The sequence below is a fragment of the Haematobia irritans genome, chromosome 2, assembly GCF_050003625.1.
Source record: "Haematobia irritans isolate KBUSLIRL chromosome 2, ASM5000362v1, whole genome shotgun sequence".
Lineage (NCBI taxonomy): Eukaryota > Metazoa > Arthropoda > Insecta > Diptera > Muscidae > Haematobia > Haematobia irritans.
In genome coordinates this window covers 133216331-133239424 of record NC_134398.1, presented here as the reverse complement: position 1 = coordinate 133239424, position 23094 = coordinate 133216331, and positions in this window count along the sequence as shown.

Genomic DNA, 23094 nt, shown 5'->3' with positions numbered 1-23094 from the left:
AACTCAAATCATCGATTTGAATATAGTTGCCTGGGTTTGTTTTTGAGCGTGCTTCCTCTATCTTCATTCGTTTTGTTTGTTATTGTTGGCTTCTCTTCAATCGTTATTTTTGTTTTTGATCTCAGCTTAAAGCCATGCATTGACTAAACTACAAGTGTAGTTTAAGCTGAGATCAAAAACAAAAATAACGATTGAAGAGAAGCCGACAATAACAAACAAAACGAATGAGGAAATAAAATTTTGACAAAATTTTCTATAGAAATAAAATTTTGACAAAATTTTCTATAGAAATAAAATTTTGGTAGATTATTCTTGTGTGATTAGAAATCGACGATATGGACAAATTTTGGTATGGTTGTTAGCGGCAATATACTAACACCACGTTTCAAATTTGAGCCGGATCGGATGAATTTTGCTCCTCCAAGAGTCTCCGTAGGTCAAATCTGGGGATCGGTTTATATGGGGGGCTATATATAATTTTAAGTTATCACAGATATCGGAAGATACCATACCAGATATTTTATCTGAGTTTGCATTGAAATAAGGCAAATACTGCATGCTACGTCGCAATAAGTTCGAGACAACACTTCTCCATTTTATGGCAAAGGGCAACATTTCCCTACTTGAATCAGAAGAATGACAGATTAAATTAACCAAGCGGATCTAATAACTGATAATAAAAATTATAATTAAAAAATCATGTAATTTAATCACCTCGAAGGTATACTAATCAAAACAGAAATTTCAGAATACAACAACAACAAACACGGGGGTAAAAATGAAATATATCCACAAATAAATTGCATGTTAGCCGATACTTTATCTTAATGCATGTCACAATTAATTTTATGCAAAAGTATTTCATAACTCGAATACAACGGCGACAAAAAAAAACAGACAACGTCTTACTCGAATTATGCATTTCCAATGGCCAATTCAGATCAGTTCAGCTCACTTTATTTTACCACAGTTCTTGTTTTTTCAAATTGAATTTATTCACACATTTAGTAAACTTGCAGTCGTCTGTATAAGCTAGCAAAGATAGCGGGCATCAGCAACAGCACTCAAGTAAAATAGTCAGCAACAAGAACAACAACTCATTAAAAATGTCATATTTAATAAAGTGCAAACAAACGTCATGGCACCTTTCGCGCAGCCATCACTGCTGTCATGGTTCTTATCGTTGCCAGTTTCTTCAGCTATTTGCTGCATTTCATAGCCATTTCACACTTGCCTCAAACATTTTTTATGCACTTGCTACTTGAGTTGTTTGATGCATGAACGACAGACATAACGAGTAACAATTGTTCTTATTACCGGTCAATCCGAATATAATACACCCTATGAGCTGGAAACATTCTTCGGATTAATTTATAGTAAATACATAAAATAATGCGACCACATAGTACTTTGGGGACTATTCACTAGATAGGGTCACGGCCTAAAGGAAAAAAAAAAGTTGATGCGGACACCCCCCAGTTTTGTAGCATATTCGAAGACAATTTCAGAACACCAACACTTTTTTCCGTGCACCCTACGCGAAATAAAAAAAAAATTAAAAATCAAATTTGACGTCGGAGTCAAAAATGACCAATGCACGAAATATAGCCCCTGATCAACCACGAACAACGATATGCGTTTCTTTTCGATCGGACTTCAAATGACGACACAGCACAATAAATTGTATTTCGGGGAGTAGTAGGGTGCACGGAAAAAAAAATGTTTTGGTGTTTTGAAATTGTCTTCGAATATGCTACAAAATTGGGGGATGACTGCATCAACTTTTTTTCGTGACCCTATCTACTGTTCACGCAAGTCTCGACAAAAACGGCGTCCCAACAAAAACGGCATCCGCACATGCGTGAACTTGAAAGTTTCCTAACTCTTTGTCTGCCACTGTTGCGATAATCGATTATGACTTCGATAAGCGCTTGTCATGAGCGACTGATGGGCGGTACATATTTTTTTGGGGTCTAAAATCAATATTTCTATGTGGTTTAGGGTATAAAAAGAGGAAATCGCTCAATTAGTGTGGGTAATGTAATATATATGACAAAAACCCATAAGTATAAAATCTCAATTTTACAGGCGAGCAAAAATACAATTTTAAGGCGTCACAAAAACTTCTGCTGCAAACATGTGCGAAATGTTTAATATTTATGTGATAGACCTTTTCAATAGCTTATTGCTCAACTTTACCAAATCCACACGCAGAGAAGAAACATGATTGTCACGATCATATTCAAAGATCAAAATAAAATGATAGGAGCTACTTTGCGGCGACCATGTAACATTTTCATCTGCAACCATGTTGACTCAGTGAACATAGTTCTAAAAAAACTAAAATTGTCCTCATCTAAAATGTAATTATGTTGATAAAAAAAAGAGTTTTGTTTGAATCAGACAATGGTCACCATCTAAAAAGTTATGATATTCGGATGGAGTTCACTGTTTTTTATTCGGATTGATGTGAATTGCATCCCTTCAAAAGTTCGAATTTATTGGACATTTCTATCAAAAGTTATGGTTAGTATTGTACTTAGCCTGCGTCTAAAGTTTTATAAAATGTCCAATCCAAAAAGGGCAAATAGCTTTGTTCGGTCTAAAGTGGTCTAAGCCATTTTTAGTCATGTTCTATTATCACTATTTTGAGCTCTTATACGTGTTATGAGAAATTTCAAAAAAAAATTGTTTCTTGTTTCCTGTAAAATTCACTTTTTAGACTTAGCGCACTTTGGAATGTAGACATCGATATGTTCTTCCAGTTTAGGCAAATATGGCCAAATACCCACATTTTACACAAAATTCTGTGATGATTTCGCCATTTTGTAGTCAAATCCATCCTTCCGATGCAGTCCTTTTGGACAAATCCTACAAAGTACGGAATTAGGTCGTTTTAAGTGAAAGTTTAAGTTTTGGACAATTACATTTCGCAAAAAAAAAAGAATAGAAAGTCAATAAAAAAGTAAAAAAATAATCCTCGCTGGGATTTGGACCTGTGCTGTTTGACTTTTTCACTTCCATGGAAGTTCTTTCGAGAAGGATTTACAAATCACGATCATTTTTAATTTTTTTTTTTTTGATTTTTAATGGAAAAATATATTTATAGTAAAATATATGCCTAAACAAAAAACAAAATAAAAACGATGTATAACATAAAACAATATATTTTTAGATAAATATTTTATACAAAATTGCTGCTGGTGAGATTTGAACCAGTGTTCTTTATTTTGTCATTTATAATAATAAATAACATCTCAGGATGTAGTTAGAATGTCATGCCATGATGTCACATTAGATTATTATCACAAACATTTGAAAAGTCGTGCATCTTGTTCAATGTCGTTTGTGGCTGAGTGTGCTAAGGCGTTCTGTTATGGTGACAACAGACCCAGGTTCAACCCCCGGTGGAAACGAAGATTTTTTTTTTATTTATATTACAACTGAGTTACTACTCATCTAGTAATTTTACAGTAGTTACAATTACAATACTAGAATATTTACTCTAGTGTAGAAATTTGGTGAGAAATAGTTCAACAACTATAATCTAGCTTATGACTTTTCTGGGGTTAGTTGACCAGATCCAGGGGACAATCCTATGGAGCTTCCTAGAGGTGGAGTAGTTTCTATATATATATTATTTAACTAGTTGTTTGGGTGATTCTGAAGTTTAGTTTTATGTTTTCGAGCAATGAGTGAAATTTCTTGAGAAATTGTTCTCACTCCTAAATCTCGATGCAAGTCACTATTGCGGATGTACCATGGCGCATTGACTATAGTACGAAGAATGGCGTTTTGTGTTTTCTGGACTGTATCGAACATCTCGTTTTGCTGCACAGCGCCACAACTGTATGGCATAGCACCATATTGGTTTGATAACTTGATTGTATACAAGAATTTTATTGTTGACTGATATTCTATCGTCCACGGACAACCAGTAAAGTTGGCGAAATTTAAGTTTGACATATTCGTTCCATCTTATTTTAGCGTCAAGGTTCATTCCCAAATATTTTGCGGAATTTGCAAATGGTATCAAATTACCATTCAAATACAATGGCGTATGTGAATTCCGTTTACGTAAATGTCATATGAATGGACTTGCTTTCATTTACGTTCATACTCCATTTATCAATCCAGCATTGAATGTTGAATAGAGCAGTGCTAAGCTTTGAAGTGGCTTCAGTTTCAGTATTTGCAGTGGGAAGCACTGCAGTATCGTCGGCAAACGTAGCAATAGTTGCCGCCAGGTTATTTGGAATATCTCTGGTATAGAGAAGGTACAATATTGGTCCCAGGACTCCAGCCTAAATCGGCTGTAGTTTAGAATAAGAATCTTCTATTTTTACTCTGAAATGTGTATTTGTAATGTATGACTCTAAAATTTCATATAGTTCTGTTCGTAGATCGTTGTACAGTTTTGTTGAGAGACCTTGATGCCAAACTTGATCAAAGGCTTGATAAAAATGAAAAGTGAAATTGTAAATTTTTATACCCTCCACCATAGGATGGGGGGTATATTAACTTTGTCATTCCGTTTGTAACACATCGAAATATTGCTCTAAGACCCCATAAAGTATATATATTCTGGGTCGTGGTGAAATTCTGAGTCGATCTGAGCATGTCCGTCCGTCCGTCTGTTGAAATCACGCTAACTTCCGAAAGAAACAACACACAAAAAAAAATTTTTCTGATTCAATCACGAAATTAATTGATCCAATTAATTTTTAATTGAAATGTCTTCAATCACAGAAATGATAGTATCAATTAAAAAATTAATTGAAGGTCAATTAAAAAGTTAATTGATCCAATTAAAAAATTAATTGATACTATTATTTTTGTGATTGATTTTTTTTTCAATTAAAAAAATTTGTTGAATCAATTAAATTTTTAATTGAATATTTTTTAAAACTCAATTAAAATTTTAATTGGAAAATTTTTCGTGAAATTTTTTTGTGTGAAGCTATCGACTTGAAACTTGGCACTTGGCCTCTAAAAGAAGCAAATTTCATCCAATCCGGCTGAAATTTGGTACATGGTGTTAGTATATGGTCTCTAACAACCGTGCAAAAATTGGTCCACATCGGTCCATAATTATATATAGCCCCCATATAAACCGATCCCCCGATTTGGCTTGCGGAGCCTCTAAGAGAAGCAAATTTCATCCGATCCGGCTGAAATTTGGTACATGGTGTTAATATATGGTCTCTAACAACCATGCAAAAATTGGTCCATATCGGTCCATAATTATATATAGCCTCCATATAAACCTATCACCAGATTTTACCTCCGGAGCCGTTGAAATTTGGTACGTGATGTTAATATATGGCCTCAAACACCCATGCAAAAATTGATTGATCCCCAGATTTGACCTCCGGTGCCTTTTGGAGGAGCAAAATTTATCCGATCTGGTTGAAATTTGGTACGTGGTGGTAGTATATGATATTTAAGTCTTTAGTCTTTCGTAGAAGTTTCTACGCAATCCATGGTGGAGGGTACATAAGATTCGGCCTGGCCGAACTTACGGCCGTATATACTTGTTTTTCTTAAGTCTTTTAAACTTCTTCATCCAAATGAACTTCCAAGTCCCAACTGCTAAAGCAATGGAGAACTTACGTCCTTTGACACGCCCATTTACAATTCATTGGAGATGATTAAAGTTTGCATTACTTCCGTATCACAAATTGGGGGTCCAAACTACTTTTTTGGAAGCTCTTTTTTTTTGCATAATCTAATTTAGAGATTTTATAGATTTGAAATGGTACCACAAGTGTCTATACTGTGGTAAAGGGTATAATATAGTCTGCCCCGCCCGACTTTAGCCTTTACTTACTTGTTTTTGTTTTATATTTTTCTGATGAAATTACAATATGAGTATACGTCTGATCATAGTATCGAATGTACATAACTGCCAATTGTAAATAAGGCAGAAACAACACTACCGAATATTACCGTGTTGATTTCTCGTGAAGAACTGCTTATCACTTGAATATCATAACATTTGTTAAGCATTAACTAACGCCATCTGTCAACACGGGAAGCCGCTACAGGAGCTCATGGAGTAATAGGCAACAATATCACCAATACGAAACAATTCACAACAGAACTCTTCTTACAAAAGGCCTTCGATATATCCATATGAGGAAGTCTCAGCAGTTGGCTAAACCTAAGTCTGGATAGTTAATTTTCTTCTGCTAAAACCGCCAAGCGGTGAATGTTATTGCATGTTAAGGAAAACTGAAATTATTGAAACGCGGTTTTTAAAGGCTGTTTGCTACTGCAGTCTGTGCTGCAACAAATGGTGGTGACATGGCATGCGGCGGACAGACACACGTTCACGTATATATATCGCATATCAGTATTTATTGAAGGCTTTCGAAAGGATGCGGGGTATGGGATTCCAACCAAAAGTAAACAACTTCATAATTTAGAATAAAGTCAAACAACAACAACAACAAAAACAACCGCAGCCATAGCCACAATAGTAGCAACGGGTCTACCGTAGTTAGAATTCCTTCTGTTTGACTCGAAACACGCAACAACTTCGAACCTAAGCATTAAATTATAGAGCAACCATGCTACTAATAATCAAGCAAACAAACCTGTTGCTGCACAGTAGAAAGGAAGTAGCAACTTTAAGGTGTTTTGCATGCATTGCATCGGATGTGAAGTTTTGTCTGTAATTGGAGTTTTTGGCCCAATATCATTCAGACTTCTGAATAGTGTAAGTGAGCCTGAAAATAAATCCGCAATTATATGGGTCTAACCATTTTGTTGCGATAAAATAACAACTGGAAGGGAGAGGGTCTAACCCATTTATGAATTTTTGAAAGATTGTCGTAAGTACTCTGTACACTTTTTTTATCTACCCGCTTACTCTAGAATTTTGAATTAATCGAACCAGGGAACTTGTATTTTATACTTCGTTTGGTGACACCATTTGTTACACACTTCAAAATTTTAAAAGATTTTGAATGAATTTATTGTTATCTTTATTATTAATACAAAATCTATAGACTCAAAATTTAAGTCAGCTAATGCACTAAGGTGGAACACAATGTTGGTAAAAAATTATGGGAAACATTTATATCTGATGCAATTTTAAGGAAACTTCGCAAAAGTTTATTTATGATTTATCGCTCGATATATATGTATTAGAAGTTTAGGAAAATTAGAGTCATTTTTACAACTTTTCGACTAAGCAGTGGTGATTTTACAAGGAAATGTTGGTATTTTGGCCATTATCAGAAAAACATATATATGGGAGCTATATCTAAATCTGAATCGATTTCAACCAAATTTGGCACGCATAGCTAGAATGCTAAATCTACTCCCTGTGCAAAATTTCAACCCAATTGGGCCAAAACTCTGGCTTGACCATATTAGTCCATATCGGGCGAAAGATATCCGTCCGTGATTTCGAGAAATGTATCACGGCGCATTGCCTGAAACACAATTAGGTACCCAGCAAAAAAAATTGAAGTACTCTAAGGGCACAACTTTAAAAGCACTTCCAAAAAATGAAAAGCCATATTAAATTCATCGCTTCTGCGCCAATTTTGCATCACTTCCGGATCCAAAAAGCACATTTTCACTACTTTTTTGGCGACGCTTTGTTTTGCTGGGTAGCAATAACCCTAAATACTGACTTTAGAAAACAATGCATGAAATAGGAAATGAAACAGTGAGATAGGAAGAAATGAAATAAAGGAAGTTATTAAAGAAGAACTATTCGGAACAAGCTAAAGGTAAAGTTTTATTTCCCCACCCAGCCTAAGTTATCTGTGAACATTTTGATAACCCCATTGTTTTTGCGCTAACTTCAATCTAAGTTTTCATGGAATTGTAAATATATAATTTATAACATCTTTATATTCAAAGTATCATTTACATTTTATTATAATAACGATTCGTAACAATGGAGCTCGCTACAAAAACATCTAAGTGAAATTACGTTTTTAAAAAATAATGTGAAAATAATAAAAATGTTGCAAGTAATAGTTAAAGAAAAAAGCGTGGATGGGATAGTGGTAAAAGGGTTTTAAATTTTCTTAAAAGTGAATGTTTTATTCAAAACGAATTTTCGCGACGACACCAGGCCTGTGGCAATGCTAAATTCTGCGTGAAAATTTTGTTATTATATAATTCACTCTCTCACGTGTATAGTGAGGATCTTATTGTAAGTTTTGAAAATCTTATATAAAACTAATTTTTAAATACTCGTGAGGCCAAAAATTCCACGTCCTTAAAATGAGAATGCGTATATCGTTTAGCTTAGAAAACACATCTAATAAACAATATGTTATCTTGTCGAAAAGTTGACACGCTTTTCAAAGGAGTCATTTCGTGCTTATTGCTAAGAGATTTGACTAAAAAATTGGTATATTTCATGAAAAAAATTGTGTTTGACTAAGGTCAACTTTGTTTTAATTATTCTGAAAAAAAATTCTTCAAAAATAATTAAATCGCCTTTAAATTTGTTAATTTTTCGTATCTAATTTACAAACCAAAAGAGAGAACAAATAGGGGAACTTTTTTTCAACTTTTGAGCTTGAAACATATCATAATTTATACTTGAATTTGGAAATTTATGTTGTAGTTAACACGTTTTGAAAATACTTTGATAGTACGAAAAATGCGGAAAAGACGAATAAATTATTTTTTTTTTCCTCGAATCAAAAGTCAAATTTAAACGATATTTTGTCTTAAATGTATGCTTACTTCAATTCTTAGGTTCTGCGGCTCGGAATCAATACCAAAACAAGTAAGTGAAGTAGATAGCTTAGGTTAGGTTAGTGGCAGCCCGATGTATCTGGCTCACTTAGACTATTCAGTCCATTGTAATACCACATTGGTGAACTTCTCTCTTATCACTGAGTGCTGCCCGATTCCATGTTAAGCTCAATGACAAGGGACCTACTTTTTATAGCCGAGTCCGAACGGCGTTCCACATTGTAGTGAAACCACTTAAAGAAGCTTTGAAACACTCAGAAATGTCACCAGCATTATTGAGGTGGAATAATCCACCGCTGAAAAACTTTTTGGTGTTAGATCGAAGCAGGAATCGAACCCACGAACTTGTGTATGCAAGGCGGGCCACCGTGGTGCAATGGTTAGCCACCGTGGAGCCACCGTGGTGCAATGGTTAGCATGCCCGCCTTGCATACACAAGGTCGTGGGTTCGATTCCTGCTACGACCGAACACCAAAAAGTTTTTCAGCGGTGGATTATCCCACCTCAGTAATGCTGGTGACATTTCTGAGTGTTTCGAAGCTTCTCTAAGTGGTTTCACTGCAATGTGGAACGCCGTTCGGACTCGGCTATAAAAAGGAGGTCCCTTGTCATTGAGCTTAACATGGAATCGGGCAGCACTCAGTGATAAGAGAGAAGTTCACCAATGTGGTATCACAATGGACTGAATAGTCTAAGTGAGCCTGATACATCGGGCTGCCACCTAACCTAAGGCGGGCATGCTAACCAATGCTCCCAAGTGAAGTAGATAGTCGGGCGGGTCCGACCACCTGTGGTATCACAATGGACTGAATAGTCTAAGTGAGCCCGACATATCGGGACTGATTTCTATTTTTCTATTTTTTAGGATGGGGGGTATATTAACTTTGTCATTTCGTTTGTAACACATCGAAATGTTGCTCTAAGACGCCATAAAGTATATATATTCTGGGTCGTGGTGAAATTCTGAGTCGATCTAAGCATGTCCGTCCATCCGTCCGTCCTTCTACGTCCTTCCGTCCGTCTGTTGAAATCACGCTAACTTCCTAACGAAACGAGCTATCGACTTGAAACTTGGCACAAGTAGTAGGTCGGATGGTATTGCAAATGGGCCATATCGGTCTAACAAAGAAAAACACATTTTTTGTCAAAATTCGTTTTTATTATTCAACATAGTTCCCTTCAAGGCAACGATTATAATGACCTTCTAATTTTTTGATACCATTTTGGTAGTACTCCTTCGGTTTTGCCTCCAAATAGGCCTCAGTTTCGGCGATCACCTCTTCATTGCAGCTAAATTTTTTCCCTGCGAGCATCCTTTTGAGGTCTGAGAACAAGAAAAAGTCGCTGGGGCCAGATCTAGAGAATACGGTGGGTGGGGAAGCAATTCGAAGCCCAATTCAAGAATTTTTGCCATCGTTCTCAATGACTTGTGGCACGGTGAGTTGTCTTGGTGGAACAACACTTTTTTCTTCTTCATATAGGGCCGTTTTGTTTCGATTTCGACCTTCAAACGCTCCAATAACGCCATATAATAGTCACTGTTGATTTTTTTTCCCTTCTCAAGATAATCGATGAAAGTATTCCATGCGCATCCCAAAAACCACACGGATGAAAAAGACTGTTTTTCATATGTTTGGCTATAAACATTATATGTTTGGAACACAAATTTTTAAACACAATATTTTTGAGTGCAAGCATATAATGTTCATAAACTAGCATAACATGTTTGGGACATATATGTTAATATGTTAGAACATATTATGTTTGGGACATAAAATGTTTTTAAATATAATATGCTTGGATGCAAACATATATTAATTTAGAAATATCCTATAAACATATATGTGTTTAGTAGCTTGGAGCGCTATTTAACAGGGAGCGATATTGAATTAAGTTGGTGGTTGTTGCTTGTTATTACAAAATTAACATTTTATTTTTCCTTGGGCAATTGATCAGCTACTTCTTTGATCCTTACAAACTGTGTGGTCCGCTGTTCGAATCCCCGTCCGGCAAAAGGTAAAATTAAAATAAAATAAAAATCATAAAAAAAAGGTGCTAAGAACTAAAAAATCTCGTGGAAGTGAGAAAGATTTCGGGGAATATACAATTGGGCAGAAACAAAATTTTGAGCATTCAGGTCGAAAACCTATGTTGTTAGCACCTATATTACCTGTTTATTTTCATAATTCATTATGATTGTAAATATATAAATAAATAAATAAAATTTTGAGCACAATATTGTTTGGGAGAATTTTTTTAGGCATATAATATTTTTGGGTGCAAAATGCTTCCAAACATATTATATGTTCACATAATAACATATTGTTTTTTGGAAGACAACATTATTGAATTTGGATGCAAAAATACAAAATGTTTGGAACTTAGACTACCCAAACATATATTGTTTAGACCAATATGCTTTCAAACATATTATATATTGGAAGAGATCAAACATATAAATGTTTGGGCAATACCCAAAAATGTATATGCTTGAAACAAAATATGTTTGGGAGTATATGTTACAGAAGCGATTTTTTGTGAGCGTGCAGAGGACATTACTTTGCCAGCGGACTTTTGAGTCTTTCCACGCTTCGGAGACGGTTCACCGGTTACTGTCCACTCAGCCGACTATCGATTGGACTCAGGAGTGTAGTGATGGAGCCATGTTTCATCCATTGTCACTTATCGATGGAAAAACTCGGGTGTATTACGAGTTAACAGCTGCAAACACCGCTCAGAATCATCAACACGTTGTTGTGTTTGGTCAAATGTGAGCTCGCGCGGCACCCATTTTGCACAGACCTTCCGCATATACAAATATTGATGAATGATATGACCCACACGTTCCTTTGACATCTTTAAGGCCTCTGCTATCTCGATCAACTTCATCTTACGGTCATTCAAAATCATTTTGTGGATTTTTTTGATGTTTTCGTCGGTAACCACCTCTTTTGGGCGTCCACTCCTTCATCGTCCTCCGTGCTCATTTCACCACGCTTGAATTTTGCATACCAATCATTTATTGTTGATTTCCCTGGGGCAGAGTCCGGATACTCATTATCAAGCCAAGTTTTTGCTTCCACCGTGTTTTTCCCCTTCAGAAAACAGTATTTTATCAAAACACGAAATTCCTTTTTTTCCATTTTTTTCACAATAACAAAAGTTGCTTCACAAAAGACGCTCACAAACTAATTGACGTCAAATTTTGACACGAATTATTTGAAGGTTGGTACTATATAAAAATAATATGCATTTAATACTAGCGACGCCATCTATGTGTCAGACCGGGGACTTATCAGCCAACCTGTTATTTAATCGGCCTTTTTTAGTCTTCAGTAGAATATATACCACGTATGGACTACCTTGCAATTTAGAAGACGGTGTTAGGAAGTGTTAAGATACCTTGGCATCTGCAAATGTTACCGCAACCCAAGTAATTCGATTGTTTATGACAGTCTTCAGTAGAAGTTTCTACGCAATCCAAGGTGGAGGGTGCATAAGCTTTGGCCTGGCCGAACTTACGGCCGTATATACTTTCAAATTTGATCCGATTTTTGCCAAGTTCAATAGTGTATATTAAAAAAAAAACGGTTCCAAATTTCATCAAAATCGGATAACAAATACGACCGTGATTTGCGAACACCAAATACATGGACGGTGTCGGTTAGTATATATTTTATGAGGTCTAAAGTCATTATTTCTTGTGGGCAAAATTTGTAGCAGGTCAAAATTATTTGGTTTAGGGTAAAATCATTATTTTATTATTTGGTTTAGGGTATAATCATTAGTGTAAAAACAAAAACTTTGGAATCGGACATGCTTTGTTTCAGTCTATACAATCTTTAGCTCTCTTTAGAAAAACAAAGGATAAATGATGTCCCGTGGAAAATTTCGGAAGACTGCGAAATTGTTGGGAGGAGAATGACCTAGTATTAATTCATGCAAGGACCTAACCAGTTACGTACAAGAAACTTAAATATTTCACTGCAGTTTATTTCGAATCCATCTCGTGCAAATATGTGTTCTTGTACAAAATGATTTTTGTTAGCGAGCAGATGTACGTTTTTCCGTGCAATTATATATTTTGAACCACTGTCTGTCAACAATCGTATTTGGAGTTGGAATTTTCTTGTAAATAGCATTGGACTGCTGTTTACGGTTTGTTTGCTAGTTAGTATTTTTTTTTTGTTTTGTGACTATGTCTTTTATTTATTTGTATTTTTTTTTTTTTTTTGTAAAATAAGAAATATGAATTTTAATGTAAGAAAATAAAGCCAGAGATAAATGCATTTATAATGGGTTTATCGTGCTAAAATCAACTTTATCACTTTTTCACAGATTCTTAGTTACGGACCCCGGTTGCCATGTGCGCGACAATGTTGTCGCCTAGCATAGAGTAGAACTTAAAGCTGTGTTGCGCATGCTCACTTACTCCATTCGACTTGAATGTCAGCACTTAAATGTGAAGACTAGCTTTTTTTGTAAATTAGGTTCTATTTTTGCTACGTTTTGTATCGTTTTTTTTTTGCAGTCATATGTCTAAACTGTAACGAAATTATAATTCAAGTGAAATGTATTTAGACAACCTGTGGCAAGAGTTGCCATATATAACAGGTAATGTTGTTGGTATTTCGCACCAATAGAAACGAAGTAATAAAAAAAATGAAATTTGTTTATTTTATATTTTTTTATATTTTAGGATTCTATGCACCGTTGTCATAGACCCTACTCCTGACTGCCATTGAATTATTATATTCGCCACTGAATTATATGTATTCATCCCTATATGAGAATTGCTAGGTACACTGAAAAAATCTTGTTGGGTCCCAACAATTTTTGTCTTTACCCTAAATGTATTTAAATTTATGACACAAATCTTGTCTTTAAATTAAATTTCAAAGATTCGTGTCCAAAATCAAAAGAAACCCATTCTTAAAGCAAAGACTATGAACTTTATTTCAATAAAATTTCTTTACTCTCCAAAAGTCCAACGGATAAAATCCGGAGATTTTGTTGACCATTATGATGCAGTCGAAAGTAAGTGAAGAATCCTACTTTGTAAGCACGTGCTGAAAACGAATATGCTAATTCTTGTTGGAATATCCATGGTCTGAGGCCGAAATGTTTGTCTGTCCGTGGCTTTAATTAACATACTCTTCAAAATGCTACGGACGCAAAAGTCCAACGGATTGAAATACGAAGATCTTGGGGGCCATTGTGCGATAAAGATGAATAAATCTCACTGCTGTCAATGAAGGGGTTTAAGAATTATATTAACCTGAAGTTGATTGCACTGGGTATCAAACACACTGTATTGACACTACACAGATCAATCACTAAATTAATTGATTCAATTAATTTGTTACTTGAATTGTCTTCAACCACGAAAATGATTGTTGCAAAACTCAATAAGGATTTTAATTAACTATTTTCAATCACTTTCTTAAAAGATTTGTTGTTTTAAGATTGCTTAACAAATTTATTGTTTCAATTCAATTAAAAATTAAAAGAAAATTTCTACCTTTTTTTGTCTGACTAACGGCCATTTGCACGTAGCTCCGTTAGGCTTTAACTGCCAGTTAACAGAAAGAAAAATGGTTAACTTTAACTGAAAAATTTTCAGCAGTTAAGTTTCTAACTGGCATATGGAATATATACGCAAGATGACAGATAGGTAGATATCACGGTTTAAAAGTTCGTTACCTAACGTAGCACAGAGCTTCATGAAAATGGGGGTAAGTTTGATTAAAGAAATTTTTTCAATATTTTTATACCCTCCACCATAGGATGGGGGTATATTAATTTTGTCATTCCGTTTGTAACACATCGAAATATTGCTCTAAGACCAGAGATGGTCTGTATCAAACTTTTTTAGGTTTGCGACTGTCGCAAAGTTGTAAACGTCCTAAACGTCACATACGTGTCGTAAATGTAGAAAAAGTAACAAAAGTCGCAAACTCAAAATACTTTAGTCGCGTCAGCTAGGCAGCAAATTCGATGATATCCAAGACGATGCTATGTGCGAAGAGAAGGTTTTAGTCCCCACATTTTCCCTATTGCCTTTTGCACGAGTACAGGGTAACCGTGGATTTTCTCGTCCTTTCTTAGCTTTAAATTCAGTCTCCTGTCCAATATAACCTCAAGGAATTTTGCACACCCACCAACGGGAATTTCGATACCACCTAAGGAAATTAGCTTGACCGTGGGAAAACTTTCACAAATTTCTGCAGAAACTCATAGCAAATGCTGTCAAACTAAATTAAACAATGTTCAGGATTTCTTCTATTCAAAATTAGGTTTTCTACAGTAGGTTTACGACTTTTGCGACATACGTATTATACCGTCGCAAATATATGTCGCAAAAGTCACAGTTTGTGACAGGCCAACCCTGTCTAAGACCCCATAAAGTATATATATTCTGGGTCGTGGTGAAATTCTGGGTCGATCTGAGCATGTCCGTCCGTCCGTCGGTCTGTTGAAATCACGCTAACTTCCGAACGAAACAAGCTATCGACTTGAAACTTGGCACAAGTAGTTGTTATTGATGTAGGTTGGATGGTATTGGAAATGGGCCATATCGGTCCACTTTTACGTATAGCCCCCATATAAACGAACCCACAAATTTGGCTTGCGATTGCTCTAAGAGAAGCAAATTTCATCCGATCCGGCTGAAATTTGGTACATGGTGTTAGTATATTGTCTCTAATAACGAGCCAAAAATTTGTCCATATTGGTCCACTTTTACGTATAGCCCCCATATAAACGGACCCCCAAATTTGGCTTGCGATTGCTCTAAAAGAAGAAAATTTCATCCGATCAGGCTGAAATTTGGTACATGATGTTAGTATATGGTCTCTAACAACCATGCAAAAATTGGTCCATATCGGTCCACTTTTACGTATAGCCCCCATATAAACGGACCCCCAAATTTGGCTTGCGATTGCTCTAAGAGAAGCACATTTCATCCGATCCGGCTGAAATTTAGTACATGGTTTTAGTATATGGTCTCTAACACCCATGCAAAAATCGGTCCATATCAGTCCACTTTTACGTATAGCCCCCCATATAAACGGACCCCCAAATTTGGCTCGCGATTGCTCTAATAGAAGCACATTTCATCCGATCCGGCTGAAATTTAGTACATGGTGTTGGTATATGGTCTCCAACACCCATGCAAAAATTGGTCTATACACGCATAAAAATAATTCTTTCCTCCCAAACGAAATTTTAGACAAACAAAGTTCGTTTCTCACTTGCTTTTCGCTGTAAGGAAGTGTATTTGGATGAAAAGTATACACTTTTTGTGATAAACGTTTATTTTTTTCCAGGATGTAAAAACAATTTCATAAAGACTAGCTCAAAAAACAAAAAACATTGTTTTCTTGCTAATTGCATTGTCCCTCACATCTTTCTCACATCCACGAGGATTTTTAGTTCCTAACACCTTTTCCTGTAATACCAACAATGTAGAAGAAATTATACGATTTTATAAATTTTTAAAATTTTTTTACCTTTCGCCTGGACGGAGAATCGAACCGCGGACCATGCAGTTTGTAAGCCAACATACTAACCCCTGAGCTATGTACCTGTTATGGTCATCAATAGATAATAATCCATATAAGTTATATGTATATAGCATAGCTTGCGGCGCCCACGAACCGAATAAACAAAGTTTATTTAACAGAAACAAACATTTAGTTTGGCACAGTAGAGCAGTGGTTGCTACGTCCGACTTGCATGCCAAAGGTCGTGGGTTCGATCCCTGCTTCGACCAAAGTTTTTTTTTTTGCTTTTGTTTTTTTTTTTACATATATTCCAGATATGTTCGGAAGATTCCGAAAAAATGTTCAACATTACATTGTACTATATTAAATTTTGAACTGTAAAATGTGTCTTATTAAAGACCTAAAGTCCGAAAAGAACAGTGTTTGATATAAACGAAATGGACTGTGTTGTTGTTTCAAAAATAATTTTTTTATTGAAAAAATAAAAATTTTGTTACAAACGAATTTATTTGGTGATAAAAGTTTAAAATTTTCGAAACAATTCAAAAAAACTCTAACAAAAGAAAAACGTTTTCGGTACACGTTTTCCAAACGTTTTGTTTCTTTGCGTGTAATTATATATAGCCCCCATATAAACCGATCCCTAGATTTGGCTTTCGGAGCCTCAAAGAGAAGCAAATTTCATCCGATACGGCTGAAATTTGGTACATGGTATTGGTATATCCAGCTGAAATTTGGTACATGGTATTAGTATATAGTCTATAAGAACCATTCAAAAATTGGTCCATATCACTCCATAATTATATATAGCCCCTATATAAACCGATCCCCAGATTTGAACTCCGGAGCCACTTGGACGAGCAAAATTCATCCGATCCGGTTGAAATTTGCAACGTGGTGTTAATATATGGCCGCTAATAACCATGCCAAAATTGGTCCATATCGGTCTATAGTTATATATAGCCGATCCCCAATCAAACAAAAATTGGTCCATATCGGTTCATAATCATGCTTGCCACTCGAGCAAAAATAATCTAGCAAAATTTTATTTCTATAGAAAATTTTGTCAAAATTTTATTTCTATAGAAAATTTTCTCGAAATTTTATTCCTATAGAAAATTTTGTAAAATTTTATTTCTATAGAAAATTTTGGCAAACTTTTATTTCTGTAGAAAATGTTGTCAAAATATTAATTCTATAAAGAATGTTGTCAAAATTTTAAATCTTTTGAAAATTTTATTTCTATAGCAAATTTTGTTAAAATCGTATTTCAATAGAAAATTTTGTCCAAATTTTATTTTGTCAAAATTTTATTTCTATAGAAAATTTTGTCAAACTTAATTGTATACGTATTTAATTAAGTTTAATATATACCACGTATGAACTACGTGGTATACATTACGGTATTAGGAAGTTTTAAGATACCTTGTGGATGACAGTCTTCAGTAGAAGTTTCTACGCAATCCATGGTGGAGGGTACATAAGCTTCGGCCTTGCCGAACTTACGGCCGTATATATTTGTTTTTTTTTTTTTTATCAGCTTCAACCAACTATGTTACTGGAAGCATTTTATTGACATTTTTCCCGGGTACATATCAAATTTGCTCATCCAGAAGGCTCTAGAAATCAAACCATGAGTTCGGTTTATGTGGAGCTATACCTAAACGATGTGGATGTTGGATGGAACATATACAACATGAGTGATAGAGTTATTTTAGTGCAAAGTTTGTCATTGCAATTAAAACAAGTGAGTGAACCCTCTTACGTACGTTAGTTAAATTAACTTAAACATGGGAAAATTCTACACAAATGAAACATAAAGATATACTAAATTTCTTCAAATTTGTAAATTATACTACAAAAGCGTCTATTGTGAACTTCGTATGTCGCTAAAGACATTCTTGCAATTTTGAGCTCCAATTTTTTTCCTTCAAACTACAAAATTTTCTTTAACAAGTGAAAAAAATTATTTATGTCTAACAAATTTTCTTGAATTTGTCGAAAACCTTTTACTTATTTTTGTTATTTCGGCGTGATGCCAGCGCTTGTAATACTGTTTAGTTAAAAATTTCTAAAAATATTCCAAATTTTCTAAAATTAATCAAAAGTTGTCTTCCTAGGGGGCTCACTGTTTTTTCAGTGTAGGACATCATGAGATCGATTCGAAAGATATCCACATTTTAGGGTGCCCAAGTTTGGAAGGTTTCACTGTTTTCACATCATGGGGTCTTCGACTAATATTTCGAAGCGTTACAAACGGAATGACAAAGTCAATATAAAATAAGTATATACGGCCGTAAGTTCGGCCAGGCCGAATCTTATGTACCCTCCACCATGGATTGCTTCTCCAAAAGGCACCAGAGGTCAAATCTGGGGGATCGGTTTATATGGGGGCTATATATAATTATGGACTGGTATGAACCAATTCCTGCATGGTTGTTGGATACCATATACTAACATCACGTACCTAATTTCAACCGAATCGGAGGAATGTGCTCTTCCAAGGGGCTCCGGAGGTCAAATCTGGGGATCGGTTTATATGGGGGCTATATATAATTATGGACCGATTTCGACCAATTTTTGCATGGGTGTTTGAGGCCATATATTAACACCACGTATCAAATTTCAACTGAATCAGATGAATTTTGGTTTTCCAAGAGGCTCCGGAGGTCAAATCTGGTGATCTGTTTATATGGGGGCTATATATAATTATGGACCGATGTGGACCAATTTTTGCATGGTCCATAGAGATCATATACTAACACCATGTACCAAATTTCAAACGGATCGTATGAAATTTGTTTCTCTTAAAGGCTCCGCAAGCCAAATCGGGGGATCGGTTTATATGGGGGCTATATATAATTATGGACCGATGTGAGCCAATTTTTGTGTGGTTGTTAGACACCATATACTAACACCATGTACCAAATTTCAGCCGGATCGGAAGCAATTTGCTTCTCTTAGAGGCTCCGCAAGCCAAATCGGGGGATCGGTTTATATGGGGGCTATATATAATTATGGACCGATGTGGACCAATTTTTGCATGGTTGTTAGAGACTAAATACTTACACCATGTACCAAATTGCAGCCGAATCGGATGAAATTTGTTTCTCTTAGAGCAACCGCAACCAAATTTGGGGGTCCCTTTATATGAGGGCTGTACCTAAAAGTGGATCGATATGGCCCATTTGCTATACCATCCGACCTACATCAATAACAACTACTTGTGCCAAGTTTCAAGTTGATAGCTTTTTTCGTTCGGAAGTTAGCGTGATTTCAACAGACGGACGGACGGACATGCTCAGATCGACTCAGAATTTCACCACGACCCAGAATATATATACTTTATGGGGTCTTAGAACAATATTTCGATGTGTTGCAAACGGAATGACAAAGTTAATATACCCCCATCCTATGGTGGAGGGTATAAAAATGTGTGTTAAAATTTCAATTTTTTTTTTCGATATTGTTTTGCTGGGATACTAATGGCAACTCTTCCATCATGGTATCCCCAAATTTTTATATTCTTTTCAGTTACATTAGTTTATGCTCAAGTTCGGCAAGTGTCAGATATTTATGGCATTGAAATCTCGTTGAAACTTGAAGGTCTTTATCGTAATTTTTTTTTCGTTCCGATTACACAGGGTTAACATGCTGTTTGCTAAAATCATCAGACATCTCGACTGAGAAATGTGAAGCTTAAGAAGCTCCAAGCTAATTCATTACCAACCATGAATTTTAGCCATCCTGATGTATGGGAAACTAATTTGAATTGCAAAAAACAAAAGACATTCGACCCAAAAGATCACGCCAGACCTCTAAGAGTCGCATATATGGATTCTGGAATATGAATATACTTCTAATAAAAATAATCATAAAAGATATCATTTTTCGTGTTATAAGGCTAAAGTAAAAAAGTAATAATTTTCCTATGACAAAAAACATGGGCAAATAGCAAACGAGGCCACAAACTATGGCAAGTAGGAAGTGCTGCAGTGGTACTGGTGGTGATTTGCTTTTGGTAGTGTTAAAACTTAATAGCTGCTGTTAAGATAAGGTTTAGATTTCTCCATGCGACGACAGCAGCAGGAGCAGCAGTAGTTCAAGTGTGGGCATTTTTTGTGGCCACGTTGCATAGATTGGATCTTGAGCTTGGGTTATGCAGACACAATCTATGCAGGACAATAGGGATGCCAAAAGATGATAACAACCAGAATTCTAAAATAGTTATGGTGTGCAGGATTACATAGATCCACCATTTATCTAACATATTACCGATATATGTATATAGAAGTATTCCCACCTTGTACAAATATTTGATAAAATTAGTGTCAAAAATGTTGTGCCTTTAATTAAATAAAAAAAAAAATAATTTTTAGCACGTCCTTGTTTCACATGAATGTTGGCACCTGAACTAAGTTAGTGTTTTTAACGTTCACTCAATTCCATTTTGTACGACATCTCTAGGCCCAAAAGTGAAGCTGATCGCCAACCCTGTTGCTGGAATTTCTTGGTATTTCATATTTCACTATTTTGCTTTTGCTTGCTCATACACCAAACAAAAAACGAAGATAGAACACCTTTATGCCTTTAAATATTTTTTTGTTTGTTTTGCTGTCGAATAACCGAATAGTGATGTTATCGGAATATGGCGTTTTAATGGCAAATAAATACCTAATATTTTGACAGTTCAAACAAGGATAATTTGAGTGGAAAAGTTCATATTGTGTAGATATGTAGACCATTCTCGGTTCTTTTTTTTTTCATTGAATGTAACCAGAGGTATGATAAAAAAAAGCGATTAGATGGTTTAGAATGACATCACGGGCCGGTTAAAGATGAATCCGAGACGGAATTTTGCATTTTTTAAATTTATTGTTTGTTTATCTATTTGTTATTAGCCAGACCCCAATTTTTATTTAAACTTTATGGAATTTCGTAAAGAAGAATTTTTGTAACAGAACAAATTCAATCACATTTGACGATCATAGGTCCAGATTAAGATATAGTTACGTGTATAAATTGGAAATATGAAATTAATAACAAGTATATACGGCCGTAAGTTCGGCCAGACCGAAGCTTATGTACCCTCCACCATGGATTGCGTAGAAACTTCTACTGAAGACTGTCATCCACAATCGAATTACTTGGGTTGCGGTAAAACTTGGCGATGGCAAGGTATCTTAAAACTTCCTAACACCGTCTTCTAAATTGCAAGGTAATCCATACGTGGTATTTATTAAACTAAAAAAGCCGATGAAATACGTATATAATTAAGTTTGACAAAATTTTTTATAGAAATAAAATTTTGACAACATTTTCTATAGAAGTAAAATTTGGACAAACTTTCTATAGAAGTAAAATTTTGCCAAAATTTTCTATAGAAATAAAATGTTGACAAAATTTTCTATAGAAATAATATTTTGGAAAAATTTTCTATAGAAAAAAAAATTTGACTAAATTTTCTATAGAAATAAAATTTGACAAAATTTTCTATAGCAATAAAATTTTTACAAAATTAGAATTAAAATTTTTACAACATTCTCTATAGAATTAAAATTTTGACAACATATACTATAGAAATAAAAATTTGCCAAAATTTTCTATAGAAATAACATTTTGGTAGATTATTATACCCTCCACCATACACCGAAAGAAAAAGCGTTCGTCACCTTGACGATTGAGTTTCATCAATGCGTTTTCGTCTATGCGATGAAAAGTTTCGTCCATGGGAGTATTTCGGTAGTCCACGTGACGAAATCAATCATCAAAGTCAATTTTTGTTCTTTTCATAGTTCGTCACATTGATGATCTAGTTTCGTCTATGAGACGAAATTATTTTCTTCCCGATTCAGCGAAAGTTAACCAAAATTAACATTTGATTTAAATTAATTTCGTTTATATGAAGTCCCAATATATGAAGTACACATATTAATAGAAATTGGACAAAAGTTTTAAGTGTTTTATTTTCATGATGTATCAAGGATGCTGGTTTTCGTCAATGCGATGAAAAAATCTTCAAATTGATGAAACACAGTTTTCTCTGAAATGTGTATCAAAAAATCTCAATGCTATATTGATGTTTGTAATTTTTCCATTAGTACTAAAGTGAAGCACCTAAAAGTCGAATCAATAGTCAATGTGACGAAACAGTGTTCAATGTGATGATAAAATTCATACGTTCTGTAGATGTGTGTTTATTTCTCTACCTAAAAAAACACACACACACAACCAAATACGCTTGCTACGTTTTGTTTTTAAAATAACTGTACACAGTTTTTATTAATGAGAGCTAAGTTATTTTTGTTGGGTATTTCATGCTCTCTCCACCTTAACTTAACTCAGACGAGTATTTGAGCAAACATTTGTTCACATGTTTGTTTTCACATTGGCTTCCAAGACATATGAGAACAATAAAAGTTGTCAAATTGACGAAAATAGTAATCAAATAGACGAAAAGTTTCATCTACTCCGTTGACATGTATTCAAATACTAATGCAATAACACATCCATACGTAGTTGTGTGGTAGAAATATTGTTTTTTTTCTGTGCGGTAAGAACATTTCAAATGGTTCCTATCAGTTGTTGAGTTTAGTCCAAAGTGTAAAGGTGGTCGCGCGTGCCGAAAATAAAGGGCTAATGATTAAAGATGTGAAAGTGAAAAGAAAAACAAAAATGTGAGTAAAAATAAAAAAAAGCATGAATTGTTATATATGGAAAAAAAATTTCAACCAAAATGACGATTTTTTTGGTCAATTTATTTTTTTTATAACATTTATATGTTTATGAAAGTATTTCGAAATTTACAGATAAATGCCGCAACATTTTTCGTTCTGTGAAAACCGAATACGGATAAAGA